A 21858-nucleotide genomic window follows, 5' to 3' on the forward strand; every position below is an offset into this window, starting at 1 on the left:
TGGGGTAACTGACACGAGCTTGGGGTAAGAACTCAGGGCGACAGGGGGTAAAGTGCTATAGGAACCTGGACCTCCACCCAATCTCCTAACTCCCCAACCCACCACGGACTGGTCACCTTTCCCTCCCATTTTAAGAGCCACAGAATGTAGCCTCGTGCTTCCTTCCCACTGCCAACGCCTGACCAAGATGATCCAATATAAAGGGAAATTAGACTCTCCGCCTCCCAGGTTCAGTCTAGAAAGCAACACAGACCTCTCACAACTTACTACCAGGATTTTACTACTCCTAACAATGGGGAGGTGGCCGAGGAAAATCTAAATATGTGTGTGTGTTCACGTCTGTTCTAAAGCCAAAGCCAAAATCTCACTCAGATGCTAATGCTAATATTTCTTCATGTTTAAAAAATCATGAACACAGCAGGAGGAAGACACTAGAACTTAAATCTTGCAAATCGCAAGACCGCGTCTACTTGATTTTTTTATAAAGAGGATTTTTTATAAAATCCTCTAAAAATTGATTTTCAACTATCTATTACCTACTATGTGTTCTACAGTCGACCCATCACTGGGAAAAACGCAGAAAGCTCTCTCCCTGGGACCCAAAGCACACCAAACGCCTCCTCTCCTCACTGCCTCGTTTTTAAAAGATCTTAGCAATGACCCAGACTCTGGTACTTCCCTAATTGAAGTCTGACAGTGAAGCTGCGGAGACCCAGTGTTGAGCCAGAGCTCACCCCGTATCTGAGCCACACTTCTCTCCACCCCCCACAATGTTTCAAGTTACTAGGGAAGATGGGAGCTGAATCCCAAACCTTCACATGTATAAAGCATTCCAAATCGAAATCACTTTTATTACCATACTCCTACTCCTTTTTATAAGGCACAGTGTCTGTGTGTGTATGTGTGTGTGTATGCGTGTGTGTCTGTGTCTGTGTGTATGTATGTGTGCGCGCGCAATTCCCAATGATCCCGCCCTCCTCACCATCTTAGTTACACATTCCCACAGTCATAGCCCAAGCACTGGCTTTCAAACTTTTCCAAATGTGACCCAGAGTAAAATATTTTCCTTCCCTCCAACCCAGTTTGCAAATACAATGTAAACACACCCAGTTTTAATGGAAACAAAGTTTTCAAACAACTATGTGCTAAATCCAGCCCCCACCCCTGGGTTCAGTGAGCCTTCTGCCAGTGGATTTCCTCAGCCAGAAAAAAAGGACACCTCTTTCCTGCCACTGCCCCTCTTCTTCCCTCTCCCAAAGGGGACGATTTGTGCAGGGGCAGTATTATGGCCCGTGAGGCTGATCCGAAACATGATTACTGCTAATTGAAAACCTTTCCCAAAGAGGGAACCTTTTTTTTTTTAATTCATGTAAAAACTCTGCATAGGCTAGATAAGCCCCTGACTCTCATGTTGTTTATTCTTTTTCATATTCTAAATGCCCGTCCTAGCCATCTAAAAGGATTTCTTGAAAAATCCTGCCCTAGATCTATAATCCTACCATTATCTTAATTTCCTGCATCTCGACCTTTGATTATCTTCCATCTTTCTAGCTCAATCCCTCTTGAACCCCAACTCCAGCAATTCTTTGTTGCCCTCCTTCAGCACCTTGCATCCCACGGGCCACCATGATAGCCTTAACCCCCTGCTCTTCTATCCTCCAGCCTGTTCCACCTAACTCGGGCCTTACTTGCACCCATTCAGCAAAAACAAAAGTAGCTCTGGTGATTTTTCTCAAATTCACAGCCACAGACTTTAACCGGACTCCGATATTTCCAGAAATCCTAGGACAGTTCCCTCATCAACCCACCCTACACTTCCACTCTCCTGGACACAGATTTCACACCTGGGCAAAAAGCTAAAAAACAAAAACAAAAAACAAAACAAAACAAAAAAAACTGTAGACCGAAAACATAGGACACTGGAAACTGGATCTTCCTATGGGATCAGGCACAATCTAGCTACAGCTGTCCTCCAATAAGGAAAACCTGATATTGCTTAATGATCTCAAAGTTATAAATAAAAGTTACTAGATTAAAAACAAAAAGACTTTGCAGTACAAGGCTGACTTCTAATAAGTTTAAGAGCATTTAGCCACTAAAGAATAAAAAAGTGTATTTACTCTCAGAAGTGTTTTCTTTTTTGGAAAACGTTTCCCAATATCCTCTTTAATTCTCTTACCAAAGTAGTCCATGTGCAGCTACGCCCTGCCTCTCTAATCACTGACAGGCATAACAGTGTATTGTCCAAATATAATTTGTTCAACCATGCAAACACCTGTGCGATCAAGCATGTTCAATTTGCAAGGGACAAGTCCAATGGCATGGCCACAGTGATAAGCACAGATGCCCTGCTAGTGGGTCTTTTGCTGAAAGAAAGCTTTTCCCATAATTATCTCTATTTTGAATCAAAATGTCTAATAAATGCTTTCACATAATTCAACAGAAAAACAAGACACACACACTATAGAGTTGCTATTTACTCTAACCCAGGCCACTAATGGTGACATTAATGCACATTAAAAAATCCCAGGGTAAAAGGAAGTTGTGTCTCTTGAATTCAAGGGCCAAGAGAAGGAAAGCTAAGGAAACATAACGTGCCTAAGGAGGCCCTAAGAGGTCAAGGCCAGAATGTAACGTACCAGGTAGGAGCGGTGTTACAGCGAAATCACCGCAGGACCTCAAGAGTCATTTCTATCACTTTAAAATACAGTTCTTTCTGGAGGGAGGGAACACACACGACTCACACAGTTGAGAAATCTAGACCTAAATCACACTGCCAGCAAACAGGCAGACTATATTCCAGCACAGGCAGATAACACAAGCCCTCCGGAGCAAGAAGACAATTAAGCTTGAAGGAACCTCAGGAAGAGGACACGGACACCACTTGGACCTGCCATCCGTAGGTGGCCAAGGCCATGGGCTAGCCTACCAGCCTCAGTCATGCAGAATGAGGAAAAAAAAAAAAAGTGCACAATGGTCCAGCTAATATAACAATCCCTACCTTCGCTTACTTACACTCCTTCCCCATTACACTTTGACTTTCAAACACCTACCATTTCCTCCTTTGATTTTAAGGTTGGTAAATTGTTTGCTTCTCCTCCTCCACCACCATTTAGTCATTCAACATTTAGGGAATAAAGGGTCAGTATGTACCCAGCACTGTGCTAGGACGTCATAACCTAGTAAGTGACACATGGAGAAAGCCAATGATGACAAATTCATTGTATAAAATACCTACATAAAGCAAGCTGGTAAGGGGGGCGGGGGAAAGCCTAAGAACAGAGAATGGAGTGAGGTAAAGTGGAGCCATCTCTGAAGGATCAAGGAGCAAAGAAAGGTAGAGATTTCCATGCACTTGCAACAGCATCAAGATACCACTGCAAGTTACTCCTTTCAACTTTTAACATTTAATCACATCACAAAAATAAGGCACAACTCACGAGGTAATAAAATACAAAAGTCAATTTCCCTAATGTGGTAGTTATTCGATAAACATTGAACCTAGAGATTTCTTCTTCTTAAGCTCATCTAAAAATTCCACTTATCCGTTGTATTTTAGTGTCCAGTTTACAAAGCTCATCAACACTTGCTCCTGTGGGTGTGTGCGGACCTACCTAGAGCACTCACAACTGCACACTCCGGTACTCAATGTAATTACGAGAGGCACGCTAGGACCTTCATCCCAGTCAAAACTTTGGTGGGTAATCCCTTTTATTCTTTCGCTTCTCTCCCACCCCAAACCAAAGTAGCTCCTGTACCATTGGTAACAGGCAGTCCATTTATCGTGATGAAGATAATGGCAGATAATACTTCAAAGGTGTGTTGCTGCCCTCCTCACCATCAGGATGGGGGCTGAAGGTAGAGTAGGAAGCAGCGGAAAGACACTCCAATGTAAGGTCAACTTGTGTTATGTGGCTTAGGGCTGGGTGAGCAGACAGATGGAGAGCCTCTTCCTCCAGCTCTCAAATAGAAAATAAAACTTACCTAGTTACCATGGAGTTGTTTTGCTATGAAAAAAATCTCATGAAGACAGAAACCACTTCTAATTAATTAGATTTCATCTGTGCCCTATGGTAGCTACGTCAAGGTTTTCAACTTCTGCACGATGGACATTTTGGCCAGGTAATTTTTTTTTTTTAAGATTTTATTTATTTGTCAGAGAGAGAGAGAGCACAAGCAGGCAGAGCGGCAGGCAGAGGGAGAAGCAGACTCCCCGCTGAGCGGGGAGCCCGACGAGGGACTCGATCCCAGGACCCCGGGATCACGACCTGAGCAGAAGCAGATGCTTAACCGAATGAGCCACCCAGGCGTCCCTGGCAATTCTTTGCTGTGAGGTGCTGTACTGTGTATCGTAAGATGTTTAGCGCAAGCCTAGTCTCTCTGCACTAGATGCTAGTAGCACACCCTCAAGTCATGGCAATCACAAACGTCTCCAAACATTACCAAATGTCCCTCAAGGGACAAAAAAAAAAAACAAAAACAAAAAACAAAAAACATCCACCCACCCCCTCCCCGGTTGAAAACAACAGCACTAGATTTTGAGCCTCAGGCTCTCTATTAAATATACGATAAAGAAGAAAGTGATATTAACAAACAGGACGAAATATTAAGAAAAAGGTTAGGTCTTAACCAGCTATTGTCTGCATCTCAATGAAAAGCTAACAGACATCCCCAACGGAAAAGAAAGATCAAAACGAAGGCCAAAAAAGTAAAGCGAGGTCTGGAATATTTAAGCCACGGTTAGTACAGGTGTGATGGAAGCCGCAACTGGGAAAAAGATTAGTGAAAACATTAAAAACGAACCAAGTCTATCTTCATTCCACAAACCGAAGCCCATTCTACGAGGAAGAAAACCAACCAACCACCACAACTTGTACCAGACTTAAAATTTACCAAATGAATATCTGATATCTGAAACCGTACCTATTTTGAAATAATTAGGAACACACACCAGACTTCAAATCTGACAGGCTCCAACCATTTTCCGGTACATGACAGCCCTGCCTAAGCTACTTCTCTAACGCAGAGAAGTAAACGACGTAACCAGCGCGAGGACATTCGCACGGCGCGTGGTACGCTGTAAGTACTACTTCTACGGCAATTACCAGTAGGTCCGTATACGTATTTTAGACACGTACTTCTCACCCTGCCAAAATGAAGAAAACACTTCCAATAAGTCAACTGGGAAAAAAAAAATTCCTGTAAAAATACACACTCTACATGCCAAGATTTACCAAGACTTTTTCAAGGCAGGAGAAAAGTGAATTACCATTCAAGCCCATGGTTACAAAAAAATATATAAATGCTGGGGGTTTTTGTTTGTTTTTAGGTACCACATTATGCACCACTTGTGCTAACTCCAAGTATATTCCCCAGGTTTTTATCCAAATCAACCAAAATAACACCCCTGTAAGCAGCTGAGTTTAAAACTTCACTCTCTAAAATATCTACAAAGCCTAACAATCAAGTGGGAAAGAAGAGCATTTTCTCACACATACCCGGAGCCAGTCTGAAGTTGCTGTTTTTGCCTCACAGAAGTTGTTTTCTAGCCACAAGCTACTACAAATTGTTCAGACCTTTTGGCAGCAACACAGGAAACTGCCCTTTTCACCCGTTCTCCCACAAAAATGTAGTCAATTTCTAGGCAGGCCCATCTCTCAAGGCTACTTGCTTTATGGAGCCAAATGCACACCATTTTTCATTTAGCAATACGCAAGGGCCCCAAATAGTTTGCATTTTTGTGAAGAAAACTGAACGCAAGTCACCAAAGACCTGTGGGCAAAGCTCTGCATGAAATCAGCTCATAAAGTGTGCTCCACCACACTTTACACCGGCCTCAGAAATTTACAGGGCATTTGGCATTCCAGCTGTTTCTGTTTTATCCAGCTCGTCTAGGAGGCAATAGGCAACACGTGAAGCCATTTCCTGCGCTTAATTGTCCTTGGCTTCCCACCATTCTCAACTTGCCATGTTTCAAATAAGTAGGTAAAAAAAAAAAAAAAAAAAAAGGTACATCTGCCTTTCGATTTAAAATAAAATAATAACCTCAAATGTTCCCTTTCAATCTGGGGTTTTTCCACAATCTTAAGGATCACATAAAGGTATCTGAGCAAGCCACACAGATGAAGTGGAAGTTTCTCTCAAATTTTATTCGGGCATACAAATCAATCTCTATTTTTCTCCCTCAAATACGTAAGCGGAGGTGAGGGTAGGAGGTGGTAAGTTACTCAACAACCGGAACACTTCATTTGTAACGGGTAAAGCTGAAATTGCCTTTTGAAAGCAAAATTAAAGAACCTTTGAAAACTAGGATTCCTTTCATCCCATTTGGCTTGAAATTTCACAGACAGGGCATTTATTAAAACAACAACAACAACAAACAACGACAACAAATTAAGAAGACTGACTGGCAAGAAGCATCACCAGTTACTCACCAAATAAAGCCGGACACTACCCTGCCGGGGTGACCAGATGCCAAAAGGCAAGCTGATGAATCAAGCTCGCAATTCACAGACTGAAAAAAAAAATCAGCCCAGTATTTTCCAGGGAATGGTTACTGTCTCCAAAAATGACTTGTAACCTCGAACAAGTTCCAGTATGACACAAAGGACTTCTCCAGAAGGGTACGATATCCGAAACTGTCCAAAAACCACGGAGACCAGAATGATAAGCAAAGGCACCTGGATTCAATTATACACGCCCATTAGTTTGATTTAATAAAAGATAATCCAAAGAATATTTTTTCAGAGTCCAACATTAACAGTAATTTAAAATATGTTCAAGTTCAGAACTCCTTTTCAAAGATACACTGAATTATTGCAAAATAGATCCTATAGATTATACCGAGGGTGGGACCCAGAAGGCAAAGCAAGGAATCCGAATTCAAAATTCAAAGGAAAATCCTTACCTGTCTAGTAGGTAGAAACCTTGCTTGCCTATATCTAAGTACAAGAGGCACACCTTGTTATTTTAGGTCATCTTCCCAATTTAAATAGATTGACGGCACAGAGGACAAGTGCTAATTGCAAACACGCTTTCATTCACTGCTTGTGTTAACTGATAATAAACCAAACCATCTTTCATCTCCACAAGCAAAACAGAATATCAAAGAGCTCTCACAGTATGATTTATCAGCTTGTCAGCATCTTCAAAGGACATGTAATTGTTAATATTTATGAGAAAGTGTATATGGAAGGAGCAGGAAGAAATGGCCTCCCTGACGGAGACTGACTGTGTAGGTATGAGGTAGTGTTGTGTGCTGAACACCAGCATGAAACGGCCGTAAGGCAATCACCAGAGAAACAGAAAAAGCCCTTCCAGAGTTAACTGTCCCCATCTTCACACGACTTACTTTCGAGTAAGTAAACAGCAATAGAAGAACAGCTACCCCAAGGTTATCCAGAGGTCTGGCATGAGAAGACAAAGCACTCAAGTTCAAACACATGGGTTTTCTGGCCCATGTTAGAAAAAAATTAAGCTTGGGAAAATCTACTTCAGATTTGAGCTAAATAGGCAACTAAGGACTCTCTTTACTACTGTTACATGTTCCAATTGCTCACGCATTAGAAAACCCATCTTAAAATATACCTGGACTTTTCTCAACAGCAGAAGAGTTGGAAAATATAGACTTGGGCACTGATTTCTGTCAGTTCTCAGCCGACTCCCACCCCATATTCAATTAGTATTTATTGTGCAGTTACTATATGTTACAAAAAAAAAAAAGTGCAGTGAGACGGATAAGGAGCTCACAAGACACAGATGTATTTGTTACCAAGTGGGTTATGTCTGCATCTGTATTTACACACCATAAATGTGGCCAGGGTGCTTTGTTTGCTCGTTTGTGTGTTTTTGTTTTTGAAGTATTTCTGTGTAGTTTACTTTATAGATGGCAAGGGCACTGAAGGCCCTTCATGGGTCTAGAATGAAAACCTCTACACATATGGCTTCAATCAAGCCAGCAGTCTCTTGAGGATAGGTTCCAGCTCTGAATCGTCTACATCCATGTGCTGGAAAGGGTGAGAAGGGCAGTTCTCTGTGTTGCTGCCAACGGCCTGAACAAATCGCAGTAGCTTGTGCTGGAGAATAACTTCTCTAGGAGGAAAACTGATCATTTCCCAGCTGTCTTAGCATACTTGTGTGAGACAATGGGATTCTTCTCTATTTACTCTTATTTTCTGCTACATCTTTTCCAGTGAAATCCTTCCCCGGAATGTTACAATCATGGGTCTTTAAATGATCTGACTAGTGAAAAGAATGTTTGAAAAGAATGCTTATTGAAAGTGTAATGGAAAACCAATTTCAGCACATATCTAACTGTGGAGTATTAGAATCTTTCCTAAAACATAAATTAATTAATTAAACTAAATCCTCCCTAGTCTTCTCTAGCCACAATACAGTACTAATTGTGTCCAGGTATTCAGTTCTAGAAAGTTCCTCATACACACATAGCACCACCAGACTGCTTGTTCACTCTGCACAAGATGAACAAGCTCATAGCCCTTAATAAACCAATCTAGTAATGAAGAGAAAGAGAAAGGGCAGAATATCTTGGGGCAGGGGGAGAATGTGGATAATCATCCAGTGCATACCAAGGTTGAAGAACTGTATTCACTCCACGCCCCCATCCCCCACCCCCAGTCCCTGAAAACCAAAAAAGGCAATAAATCAGTAAGTCATCTACTTGAAAAACAAACAAGACTCACCGTTGGATCACTCCAATTAGACAGCCACTGCAATTCTGTTCAAAATATCACTTGTTCTGCTGCGTAAATGAAGTACACCTACACAATAAATTGTTTGCTGGAAAAAGCTATCAAACTACTATAAAAAGAACTAGAAATCAGAAAGTTAGGCCCAATTATTGCCACTTAATTTGAATAAGAATAAAAATCCTGCATGCGTATTATCTCAGAAAGTAATTAGAATAATTAAATGAAGACATTCATGAGTATTTTTACAAAGTGCTTTAAAAATTTAACATTATAGGGATGCCTGGGTGGCTCAGTCAGTTAAGAGTCTGCCTTCAGCTCAGGTCATGACCCCAGGGTCCTGGGATCAAGTCCCACATCGGGCTCCTTGCTCAGCCGGGAGCCTGCTCCTTGCTCTGCCTGCTGCTCTCCCTGCTTGTGCTCTCTCTCTTCTTCTGACAAATAAGTAAATAAAATCTTAAAAAAAAATTAACATTATACCACTTGCTCAAGGAGCAGCTCTGGTTTTAACATCCCCAGTAAATAAGACACTGTCAGGAATAAAACAGGCAATGAACTAACATTGGCTGGATTTAAAAATCAATTTTTAGGCTTCCAGAAAATTCACTGATGAGTAGAAATATTTATTTGCCAAGGGGTGCATCTCTCGGTGGCTGTAGCTGATGACATTGTTTTGCATAGTTTCAATGTTGCTTCCATATTTTAAATAAGTATTATCCCCACATTCATAGTCTTCTGCATTTTTAGTTCAGGATTAAGTTTTTTCAGATTTATCTATGCTCATATATGTAGCTCTATGTAGTTCATACATATAGGTCATTCTTTTTAACTCCTATACAGTACTCCATCATAAAATAAACTTTCTTTTTCCCAGTTGATGGACAGAGTGTTTCCACTACTTTGCTAGTAAGATATCTCAGTGCCCAATGCTTCCATGTCTCCCTGCAGAGGGACAGGAGTCTATGGAGTACGTATCTAGTGGAATGCTGGCTAGTGAGGTATGGTCAATTTTACCTGATACTGCCAAAATGTTCTCCAAGATGCCTGTACCAATTCCTATTCTCACCAAAAGTGAATACAAATAATAACTTCTATACATCTTCCTCAACACTTGATATTTTTAGATTCATATGATGATGGTTATGGAAAAGTCTCTTTTAACTTGCACTTCCTAACTATTAATGAAATTCATATGCTTACTGGCCATTTGGGTTTCCTGTTCTGTGAACTGCCTACAATTATCCTCAATTTTTCTATTAGGTTGTCTTTCTTATTGATGTATAGGGGTTGTTCATAAAACCTAGATTTTAATCCTTATAGGAAACGGGCTATTGTCAGTAGTCCTCCCTTAAAAAGCCACCTACAATGGCTAAAATAGACCAAAGTCTTTTTCTCATTTGACTACAAGTATGGGAGTAGGTGATTCATGACTGAAGCATCTAGTCAAAAAGATCATCACTGAACTAGCCTTTTATCCTCCTGCCCCGCCATCTTGAACATGTAGCTTCAACTTCTTCATTGCAACAAAGCTGCTGCAGCTCTAAACTTGATACCCATATTCCAGGCAAGAGGGGAAACAGGAAATACAAAGACCAGACCCCATATTCAGAAAGCAAAGCTTTCCCAGAAATTCTTAGTTTACCCCTTATTGCACACAACCTCTGAAGGACATCAAAGGAGACAGCCAGCCATTTTTAAATGGGCACAAAATAGGGTTGTGTTTGTAAAGAAAGGAAGGCAACTAACAATGTCTTTTATCTTCCACCAATCTAAGCCTTTTCTTTCCAATGGAGTATATTTTCGTGTATGGAAGTTTAAGAGTCAAATTTCTCAATCTTTTTCTTTATCATTTGTATTATCTGTGTTCCCTACTCATCTTTTCATCTAAAAATTTTGAAGATTGGCTTTATGCCCTTAACTCTATTATGCATCTATAATGAATTACTGCATATGGTATGAAGTAGGGAATGAAATTTCATTTTTTTGCCCATACGGACAATCAATGGATGTACTGACCCTCCTTCTTCAATAGTTCACCTTTTCCTACTGATTAAGACCACCACCTTTATAACAAGTTTCCTTATTTTGGTTTATATCAAGTTTCTGAGCTTATATTGGTTTATATCAGGTTCACTGGTCTAATTACCTATGCCTGCCACAACATTTTAGTAACTTTGATATGTGTGGTAGGGCAAGTCTTTCCAACTTGTTGTTCTTCAAAATTATTTTGGCTATTCTTGAACACATGCTCATTTACAAATGAATTTTAGGATGAACCTGCTTTGGATTTGGAGTGCATTTTCACTGAAATTATAGATGTGTTTGAGGAAAACTGGTATCTTTACAACATCAAGCATTCACAACAAGGAGCAGCTCTCCATTTATTCAGTCCTTCTTTTAGTCCTTTGGTGTTCCAAATTATCCACAAAGATTTCACATCTTATTAGATTTGTTCCTAGGAAACAGAATTTCTATACTATTAGGAACTAGAAATAAGATCTTTACATAGCATTTTTAATTGGCTATCCCATGATTCACTTGGGTTTTGCATTCAGAATATTCTATAACTGTGAAAAAATGATTTTCATTCTGCCTTTCCAATACTTAAAGCTCATCTTGTCAAACTGTATTGACAAATTTCAAGAACCATATAAAAATGACAAAAAGTAGTATTTTTTTATCTTGTCCTTAAGAATATGCTACTATAATACCGTTATGTATAACACTAGACATTTTGAAAAAACACATAGCATATTAAATAATTATATACATTCCTAATTTAGTTAGCATTTTCATGAATATTAAAATTTCATTAAATTGCTCATCTAGCAATGATAAAATCTAGTAAAGGAATCTGAAATGGTATATTATTCTTACATTCTTTTTTTTATTTTATTTATTTGAGAGAGAGAGCTGTGAGAGAGAGAGAGAGAGATAGAGCACACAAGCTGGGGGGAGGAACAGAGGGAGAAGCAGCCTCCCTGCTGAGCAGGGAGCCCCTCGGGACTCAATCCCAGGACCCCAAGATCATGACCTGAGCCTAAGGCAGACGCTTAACTGACTGAGCCACCCAGTTGCCCCTTACTCCTACATTCTTGAAATGAATTCCATTTGGTTATCATAGACTTTGGGGGGGGGGGGCAGTTCACTGGGTCCTTACATATATTTATGAATGACATTAGCCTATAATTTTCTTTTCTTTTTGTCCCACTATTCTGATCAGTATCTGTTATCAGGGTTATGTTGGCCTTCAAATTTTAAAAAGAAAGCTTCAATACAGCTTTACATTCTGGAACAGTAAAGGAGTATTCCATGGTAGTGTAAAAACACTTTCCTATAATTAAGGGCCAGTAATTCATATTTTTTCATCTTTCCTATGATTATTAACTTCCAAGATTTTCTATGTCTTTTGAAGGAAAACATTTATATTTTTCTGGGAATGTTTCTATTTTGCTGATTAATTTCTAAATTATTACCAGAGGTATATCGTTACAATGTTTCCTGGTCTAAGGCTATAAAATTTTTTCTCATTCTTTTTTCCCAGCTAAAATAGCTACAGGTTTATCCTTTATCAAGTTACTTCCCATCCTTCCTCCTCCCCCAACACAAAATTAACACTTAGATACCATTTACATTTTTTTTTTCTCTTCCAATTTTTGTTCAAGTCATTGACTCCCTCTTCCTTATTTACTGGGGCTTATTCTTGGTTCTCTTTCTAGTGTCATAAATGCAAGGTTCATTTCCATTTTTTTTTTCATTTGACAGTAAGTTAAAGCTATGAATGTCAGGGCACCTGGCTGGCTCTACTCTTGATCCCAGGTTGTGAGTTAGAGCCCCAAAGTGAAGGTAGAGTTTACTTTAAATAAATAAATAAATAAATAAATAAATAAATAAATAAATAAATCAATAAATCAATAAATCAATAAATCAATAAATCAATAAAATAAAATAAAGCTATGAATGTCTGGTTACATTTCCTGCAGCCTCTCTCAACTTTTGCTATGTAGTGTTCTCCCTGTTACTATGTTCTAAATAATCTCTAATTCTAGCTCCTGTATTCTCCTTGACCCAAAATGGTTTCCTCTCCCTTTCTATTACACACATTCCAAGATGCTACCAACGCTGGGGTTATCCACAACTGAATGAAATGACAGTAAAAAGACCAATGAATTGATTTTCCATACTAAATATCTAGAGTATATTTGGTGAGAGATGCAAATCAACAATTTAGGCTCCAAATCAGAAAGCCCATCACTGATGATTAGAAATCAAAGTTGTGGGGCGCCTGGATGGCACAGCGGTTAAGCGTCTACCTTCGGCTCAGGGCATGATCCCGGCGTTATGGGATCGAGCCCCACATCAGGCTCCTCCGCTATGAGCCTGCTTCTTCCTCTCCCACTCCCCCTGCTTGTGTTCCCTCTCTTGCTGGCTGTCTCTATCTCTGTCGAATAAACAAATAAAATCTTAAAAAAAAAAAAAAGAAATCAAAGTTGTTCAGTTGATGGGATTTCCCATGATGATCCAGCACTTCACTCACGGTGCTGCTCCTGCTCTTGGAACAATTCTTAAACTCACTCTTACTCCTCCCTTTCTCATCACTTCACAGGGTTCAGTGAGTGCTGGAATCCTGCCACAATGACTCACCGAAGAATGCAAGTATCATCTCAAGATTGGAGGACTTCCTATGTAATATGCTGGTGGTTCTGGCTATCTGTTAAAAACTACAGCAAATAAGAATTACTAAAAAATACCTAAAAACCCTGCATAGACTCAAAGAACCACATTCCAATACCCTCCTGAGCAAAACCCTGGCCAAAAACACCAAACAGATACAAAATCGAAAAATCAATTAGGAAAGTAAGGAAGGTATATACCCAAATACATGACAACATTCTTCTCCTAAAAAAGAAAAAACAAGCAAAACCTCAGGAAAGAGGGAATCCTCTTTAAAAAAAAAAAAAAAAGATAATAGTAACAAAATTTCCTGAATACAGCTAATATTTCCTGAATACTTCCTGAGCATTCTGCTAAGAGTTCTTGCATATATTAATTAATTTAATCCTTACAAAAACGCTATGAAATAGGCATTACTCTGGTTCCCATTTCATGGGCGATGAAAACAAGGCACAACGGCTAAACCCGGGCGTTCTGGCTCCAGCAGTGAACCTAATGACCCCTCCACATACCACCTAAACACTCCATGCTTTATACTATCTCCTATAGATAGATAATTCTCCATCTGCTCTGTATTCCAGTCTTTGTGGTCTCTCATCAGAGGGAACAGTCTCATAATTGCTTTGTTTTTTTTCAATAAATTACTAACACGCTTGTGTTCAAAGCCTGGCTCAACCAATTAGCTGCCACACAAGTGATTTAATCTCCTTTCCTCCGTTTCCTCAGCTTTAAAGTGAAAATCGCTGATAGCATCGATCTCATAAATTGAGTGTGTGGTTTAAATAAACTGAAATGTTCTAGTTGCATTACAAAACCTGTACATGGCGAGCAATCTGTGTTAGCTGCCATTATAGGAACAGTGTAATCACCATTATCAGCCATTGTTCTTAGTGGGTATTTCCTTCCAGTTATAAATAATATCCTATAGGGGTGCCCAGCTGGCACAGTCAGTTAAGCGACCGCCTCTTGGTTTTAGCTCAAGTCATAATCTCCGGTCATGAGATTGAACCCCCTGTCTGGCTCCATGCTCAGCGGGGGAGTCTGCTTGAGATTCTGTCTTCCTCTCCCTCTGTCCCTCCTGCTCATGCTCTCTCTAAAATAACTAAATAAATATTTAAAAAAAATAAATAAATAATACCATATGTAAGCCTTTTAAAAATCTGCTAAAAATCCGGTTCTATAAGACCAACCTCTTGTGGATATCACAGATAACTAAATAATCAAATACATCTATGGATAAAATTCTTGTGACATCATCATATCTTATTCGACTCTAGAACATGATTTGCATGGAAAGAGGATTTTTTGTCTGTTTTGTAAATCATTCTATTCCCATTACCTACAACACTGTTTGGCACTGACACGTTATTTGTTGAATAAATGAGTAAAAAAGTGCTTAATCTCAAACAGTTTAGAAGGAAATGAAAAAGGTTACGTCCTAGAAAGCTAGGTTAGATAAAAAGTTTTATACAGGGGCGCCTGGGTGGCTCAGTCGGTTAAGCGCCTGCCTTCGGCTCAGATCATGATCCCAGGGTCCTGGGATCGAGTCCCACATCAGGCTCCCTGCTCAGCGGGGAGCCTGCTTTTCCCTCTCACTCTGCTGCTCCCCCTGCTTGTGCTCTTTCGCTCACTCTCTCTCAAATAAATAAAATCTTTAAAAGTTTTATAAAAAACGTTTCCTAAAATGAAAGACTGACAAAAGCAATCCTTCCCTAGTAATACATGATGTACTGCCATTTTAGTATGCATGTGTAATTACTTAGTAGATCAAACACTTGAAAGAGTTCATTATTTTACCTGCTACCCTAAAAGTTTATTACACAATCACAATGACCCAAAAATCACTTGAAGGATGTAAACAACTTTACTATGTATTTCTTTTCCTATTGTCCCTCTAAAATTAGTTCCATCTAATCTTTAGTGAGCCAAAGTTTTCAGTGGTTACAAATACAAATTTCCCTTTCCTGAAAAGAACTCTATGTCTACAGGAGTATTTAACTTCCCTTTCATATCAAATAAATAAACCTTTTTAAAAACAAATATTGGAGAAACCTGCCAGTTTATAAGTGGCAGTCAGCCATTATTATTTAACTCCTTCAGGATCTATTTATGGAAGGCTCCCTATGACTCAGGTACTGGGCTAACCTGAGAAAGGAGGAGGAAGGCAGAACATGGCCCACATTCTCGAAGTACTCGCAGTCCCTGTTGGCGCTAGATGCAAACACACAGCTGTGAAGCAATACGAACGGTCTACGGCATGGGCAGAATCACAGAGGAAGGAAGGAACTGCTCCGGGCCGGGGGGCAGTGCCAGCAAAACCACTAGGATGACCGCTTTTCCAATTCAACTTGGAAGGTCAGCAGAAGTTTGACAGATGAGGAAAAGGAAAAACAGGCAGAGGGAGTAACAGATAACACAAGCCCCAGCCACAGAACAATGCGGCATATTCATGGGGAAAATGAGTAATTCGTAATTTGGTATCATTGAAGTGTAGGGCTTATGGTTGAGATTGCTGGGAAATGGGGGCAGAGGGCCCGGGAAGGGGGAGTGTGAGCTCAAAAGGGTCTCACATCCAGGCCAAGGCACTACTAACCCTCCCCTGCTCCAGAGTTCGCATTTCTGTCCCAGGACATGTGACAGACAGTGAATAAGGAGGACCACAAGCCAAGCACTCACAGCAACGATGAGAGCTACTCACCAGCACAGGACAATTTACTGATGCCTGAACAATCAAGTTCCCCAATGAGGAGGAGCGGACTCAGGGGGCCAGGACCATGGCTTATTTATGACCCGAAGGGCTCCTGCCACACTTCTTTTATCTAGCAGACGTCAAGGGCCTACTATGCACTAGAAATCATACTTAGAACTGGATATTCTCAGATCTATACTGTCCCATGCCTTCTAATTTCAGGGCCTCTCCGAGGAAGTGATATTTAAGGTGATACCTGAGGAAGAGGGAAAAGCCAGCCTGTAGGATTCTTTTCTGTTCTTCTACTTACATTCTCTGCTGATGTTTAACAATAACAAACCTCCCCCTTAACACACCTCTATTTGGGGTCAAAGCCATCCTCCTTTTTCTGTTTCCTAATCCGCTTCCTCTATAGTCCTCATTCTCTACGGGTATCTTCCCAAAACTCAGTCCAGTCCATTTCCTTCCCCACTGGAGGCCTCATTCTACTCTGCTTATTTCAAGTTTGTTTTGGTTTTCTTGAGCTATATGCTTTTTTACTGCTTGCATATGTTATCTTCTCGAGGGGTAATGCCACGCCGTGGTGAACAGTGTAAGCTCAGCACTCAAACGCCCCAAGTCCCAACTCCACCCTTGGTAAGTATGTGATTTTAGGTGCCCCTCTCAGCCTGCTTCCCCTCCCATATGCCAGGGATAGGTGGATACAATTCCTAACTTGTTTTGAAGATTAAATGAGACAGTGCTTACAAAAGTACTTGGGATAAGACCACAGTGTTACCTATCTTATTATTAATCATTAAACCAACATCCTCAATACCTTAAGGAATTAATTATTACCTTTTAAACACACTTGTTCAAGATCAGACAGCCATTAATCCTAATACAGACTATCTAAATGTACATTTCTGGCCTTAATCAATCACCAAAGTCACAGTATCAAATCACTGGCTCATACTCCTCTCTGCTTAGATGATTTACTGGGGCCCTATCAAAAATCGATCATCTTGGGGAGCCTGGGTGGCTCAGTCGGTGAAGCATCTGCCTTCGGCTCAGGTCATGATCCCAGAGTCCTGGGATCAAGCCCCTCGTCAGGCTCCCTGCTGAGTAGGGAGTCTGCTTCTCCCCCTCCCTCTGCCCCTGCCTGATGCTCAAAGTGCTAACATTCTCTCTTTCTCAAATAGATAAATGGAATCTTTGGGGAAAAAAATCAATCATCTCCCCACAAAACCAACTTCCCCTTGGGCTTTACTTCTGAGTTGCCTCTAATTCCATCTTCTCCTTCACTCATGTTTGTCTTAACTAGAATCTGTCCCCTATTCTTTGCAAAGGTTGGGAGATCCATCATTTTGTCTTTATTTCTACAGCAAACTCTCTACTCCAAGCTCCGTAAGGTGTGGAAATACCGTCCAAGCAGCAAGGCAAGCTCAGAGCCAGAATATCATTGCAGGTAGAAGCTGAACTTGTGAGCTGGCCTCCTGGTCTACCCCCCTGCCAGCAATCTTGGTCTATTTCAAACCATACACAGTTCATGAGGGCAAAAGGAAACCTAAATATAAGATTACCCTTCAAAAGCACAGAAAAATCATCACAAAGGGGATCAAAGCAATGCTGTGCAAAATCACCTAAAAGGAGCCAGATGACCCCTGGGCCACAAAGACTTGAGGCATAATGACTGAAGTTAATAAAATGACTTAAGAAAGGTTTGCTGATTTTAAGAGTGGCCAGCAGTGAGGAAACAGAGGAGATAAATTCGCAGGGAGAGAGTATGTGGTCAGACTGACCCACATACTAGTCCCCTGTAGCAAGAATAGCCTTATTGTGAGGATGCAGGAGGGCAGGGACTGGGTCCATTTTGTTGATGCTGTATGAACATGACAAAGCACCGAGCCCAAGAACAGGCAAATAACAGATTCAAAAAAAGCGATGAATTACTCACAAGCCTTCTCTTAAGCATTAGAACCAACCTTCCAGTTCAGAATCCGCCGTCACAACCCACGTCCTGCCAATGGGTCATGTGGCCAACAGCAGAACTAGACGGGATGATGCGCGTGTTCCTCTGGCCCATTACACTTCCCACTCGGAGTTCATAACTGCATCCCAATCGTTTAGACATGCCCACATCTTTTAAAGTTTCATTATTTGTCTAGGAGAGTTGAGTTTTTGACTTTGGCCTTCTTGCTCGGTGGGGGAGGAAGAAGGGCATGACTTGGCTTCCTTAAGCCCCGTGATGAACAGGATACTGAGTGACAAATCAGATCTGTGTCTGTAAGGCAGACAGGTTCACACTGTGGGCTCAAGTGAATTGAACAACATAAACGTCCCAGAGTGAGGGAAGCCGGTGTGCATCCCGGCCTTGTCTCTCCTGCTGTACAACACCGATTCAGGCCTCTCCCACACACCACCCTGCACGACCCTGCCAAAGCCTATTCATCTCTTTAAATGTTATTTTCATCCTGCTACCACTTAGGAGCCAGAACGATCGCCTGTTGTCTGTCTTTCAGGTCAGATTTCAGCTCCTCTAGTTGGCAGGGAGGACTCTCGGCCTGTTCTTCTGGCCGGGCTGGCCCCTCTGCAGTCACCCCAGTCTCAGCTCTGATGACTCCTGCACCTCTGTTCTTCTGCCCCTGCTGTTCTTCCAATCTAATCCATCAGTTCTTCCCAAAGTTCTCCCCTAACTAGGAAGTCCTCCAGGTACTTCAGTAATACACATCACTGGTCTTCAAATTGCTCTGTCATTGTTACACCTGTTGAGCTCATTGTCTAACATTATCCAGGCTCAAATACCAGAATTCTTACCACTTTTATATCCCTCGTTCCAAGTACATGCTGGGTGTGGGGCTAGATAAAATACACAGGGAAAACACATGTTTTCCTAATAAATGAAAAGTACCTCATGAAAACCAAATACTAAAAAGTTAAACTTCCTGTCTGTATCAGTGTTGGGTGCGAAATTTTTTTCTCTTCTTTCTGCAAGCCAGCACCATTAGGTGTAATGGATTCCTTTAAATCTGAAATGCATTTAATCAGAACGGCAAGGCCTATAATCGAGACTCCCATCCAAGTATGTATTTTAATACAGCAAAAGCTGACAATAAAGCAAATAAGCTTCCCTTCCCCGGGGCCAGGCCCCAACATAACTGTTACAGCTCCCCTGGGACACAGCGGATTGGGTCTCAGCAGGCTGCAGCCTAGCAAGTCAAACAATTATTACCCATTACCTCACAAACCTGCAGAGACGCAAATGTTTGCCAACAAGATACAGGGCCAGTGGTGAATACAGCCAATGATTATTTAATAGTGCCTCCATGAGCCAAACGTCACACCAACAGGACTGGCATCACTCCGAAGAGCTTATAAGGACATTACATCAGCAAAAATGAAAACACTTGTGCAGTTTAAGCTCTTATCCCAATGGTTATCACAAGACAACACTTCACTAAAGGATAGCAGCTTGTTCATCTTTTTTAAATAAATGGATAATCTCTAGGGACCTTTAATCATTCTTCAGTTTTCATGCCCTATAATGATCAACTCTTCCTGCATCACACCAGCAAAGCATGTAAAGAAACTGTGACGATTTTTCATTATAATAGTTTACAAAGCTATGCATTTAAAACCAGTACTGCCTAGGAGTGCCTGGTGGCGCATGGGTTAAGCGTCTGACTCTTTTTCACCTCAGGTCCTGATCTCAGGGTCCTGAATCGAGCCCTGAGCCAGGCTCTGCGCTCAGCATGGAGTCTGCTTGAGATTTTCTCTCCCTCTGCCCCTCCTGCTCGTTCTCTCTCCCTCTAATAAATAAATCTTTATTTAAAATTAAAAAAAAGGCAGCACTGCCTTAAGATAGTTCTCCAATTGGACAAACTTCAACTTATTAGGCCCCCACCCCAAAAATCTATTCATTCAACAAAAACATACTGCGTTCCTAAGCTAGGAATTTAAGATTTAACGATGACGAGTTTGATTCCCCCAAAAAATTTAAAAAGAATTCTCTAGAAAGCATTTATTCATTCAAGAGTCTTACAATATTCCAAGGTCAATTCAAGTTTCTGCTGATACCCAATTTTAAACAGTTTATTCAAAACTGCCAGGACTTGAACTATTTTCAAGGAAGGCAGAGCGAAAATTCTACACCATAACTTCTATCATAAGTGCCTAAGCAGAATTCAAAACACTCCCCATATAGTATATTTATTTGGTGACTGCAAAGATAGTTTCAAAAGATCTGGCCAAAAAATGGTAATAGATAACAGAAAACCAGTATTCCAACATGTGTTTATAAATTAGGTATCAGAGTTTAAAAGCTGGCAGTTATAATTCATGAAGTAGATTTGTCCTCCATTACTATTCAACAAAGAGACGATAGCAAATCACCAACTCACACTACCAACAACTCTAGAACACCTGAATTATGGACAACTTCTAAGAATTAATACCTATTTTGAAAGACTATTTCCACAGAGGGAAAAGCAATTCCTTCATGACACAGGCAAAGCAGTTTTCTGTTCTGTGTGCAGAACCCATTTCCCCTTCTGAGACTGCCTAGTCATGTGCTATTTGTCACTAATAGCCTGGGTCATCTCACAGTGTGACGATTTTGCTCTCCAGAGAATAAAGCAATGAAATAAAAATATTCCATTGTCTGATGCTCGGAACATACTAGACTATACAAAAAGTTGACTCTAATTGGTTTATTATTTTAAAAGGGAAAATGTTAACTAAAAATGTATGATGAAATTTTTTAATTTGATCCAGTACCTTGAACACTAAAACACTATACTAAGTACATGTCTCTCACTGATGCAGCCCTCAGACAACAGAACTTTTTATGTCTCCATAATCAGAAGAAAATGTTATGTAATATCTGAATCATACACCAGATGATCTAAATCATAGACTAAGTTATACCAGTTCCACGGAACATTCTCCGGAGATATTACCTTCTATAGGTAAATACATATTTACACACATATTTTTCTCTTCATTACTCTCGAAACATATTAATCAGGTGACACAATGTTATAAATAAATAATTACTTAAAGCAACATTTCTCACTCTGAAATAATCTTTTTTTTTTTTTAAGATTTTATTTATTTATTTGACAGAGAGAGAGACAGCCAGTGAGAGAGGGAACACAAGCAGGGGGAGCGTAAGAGGGAGAAGCAGGCTCCCGGCAGAGGAGCCTGATGTGGGGCTCGATCCCAGGACCCTGGGATCACAGCCTGAGCCGAAGGCAGACGCTTAACGACTGAGCCACCCAGGCGCCCCCTCACTCTGAAATAATCTGAACTTGTCATACCTTTATTCCTTGTGTCTCCAATTCTGCACACATCCTATGAAAGTCTTATTGCATTTGTGAATGGCCGAATTACTGAGGGTACCCCACAAGGACTGCTCAACTCAGCTGGACTGCTACAAAGTAAAAAAGGATCTACTTTTAAGGCATGGGGATTCTCTCTCAAGTTTTGAGAAAAAGTTGCTTTTATCAAAGGGCAAACCATTCAACTTTCCTTCCCATTTCTGTAACTCGTTAGTGATAACACTGGAGAGAGAACATTGGAGCAAAGAAGAAAATCTTAAACATTTCCATATTTACATGGGTATTTTCCTCCCTGGTGGAAAATTCTGGTAAGGAAATATAAGACTTTATCTCCTTATGATTTATTTCTCCCTTTGGGGGGTTATACTTGGGAAAAGCAACAAGTGAATGCTGTGGCCTTCTCTATTTGCTTAGGACTGAAAAGCTGAACAGTTTAGTGTTATTTTACAAAAATCTGAATATATCACTC

The 21858-nt window shown here is 40.6% G+C and overlaps 1 protein-coding gene and 1 pseudogene across 12 annotated transcripts in view; one reads left to right on the forward strand and one right to left on the reverse strand.

Annotated features, from left to right (window-relative positions):
* EPB41L2 (erythrocyte membrane protein band 4.1 like 2) overlaps positions 1 to 21858 on the reverse strand; it is a 208470-nt gene that overhangs the window by 156394 nt on the left and 30218 nt on the right. The window lies entirely within an intron of this gene.
* On the forward strand, positions 1264 to 1386 carry LOC123797642 (U4 spliceosomal RNA; annotated as a pseudogene).

This window comes from Ursus americanus, chromosome 11, assembly GCF_024610735.1.
Source record: "Ursus americanus isolate L20-20 chromosome 11, mUrsAme1.1.p, whole genome shotgun sequence".
Taxonomy (NCBI): domain Eukaryota; kingdom Metazoa; phylum Chordata; class Mammalia; order Carnivora; family Ursidae; genus Ursus; species Ursus americanus.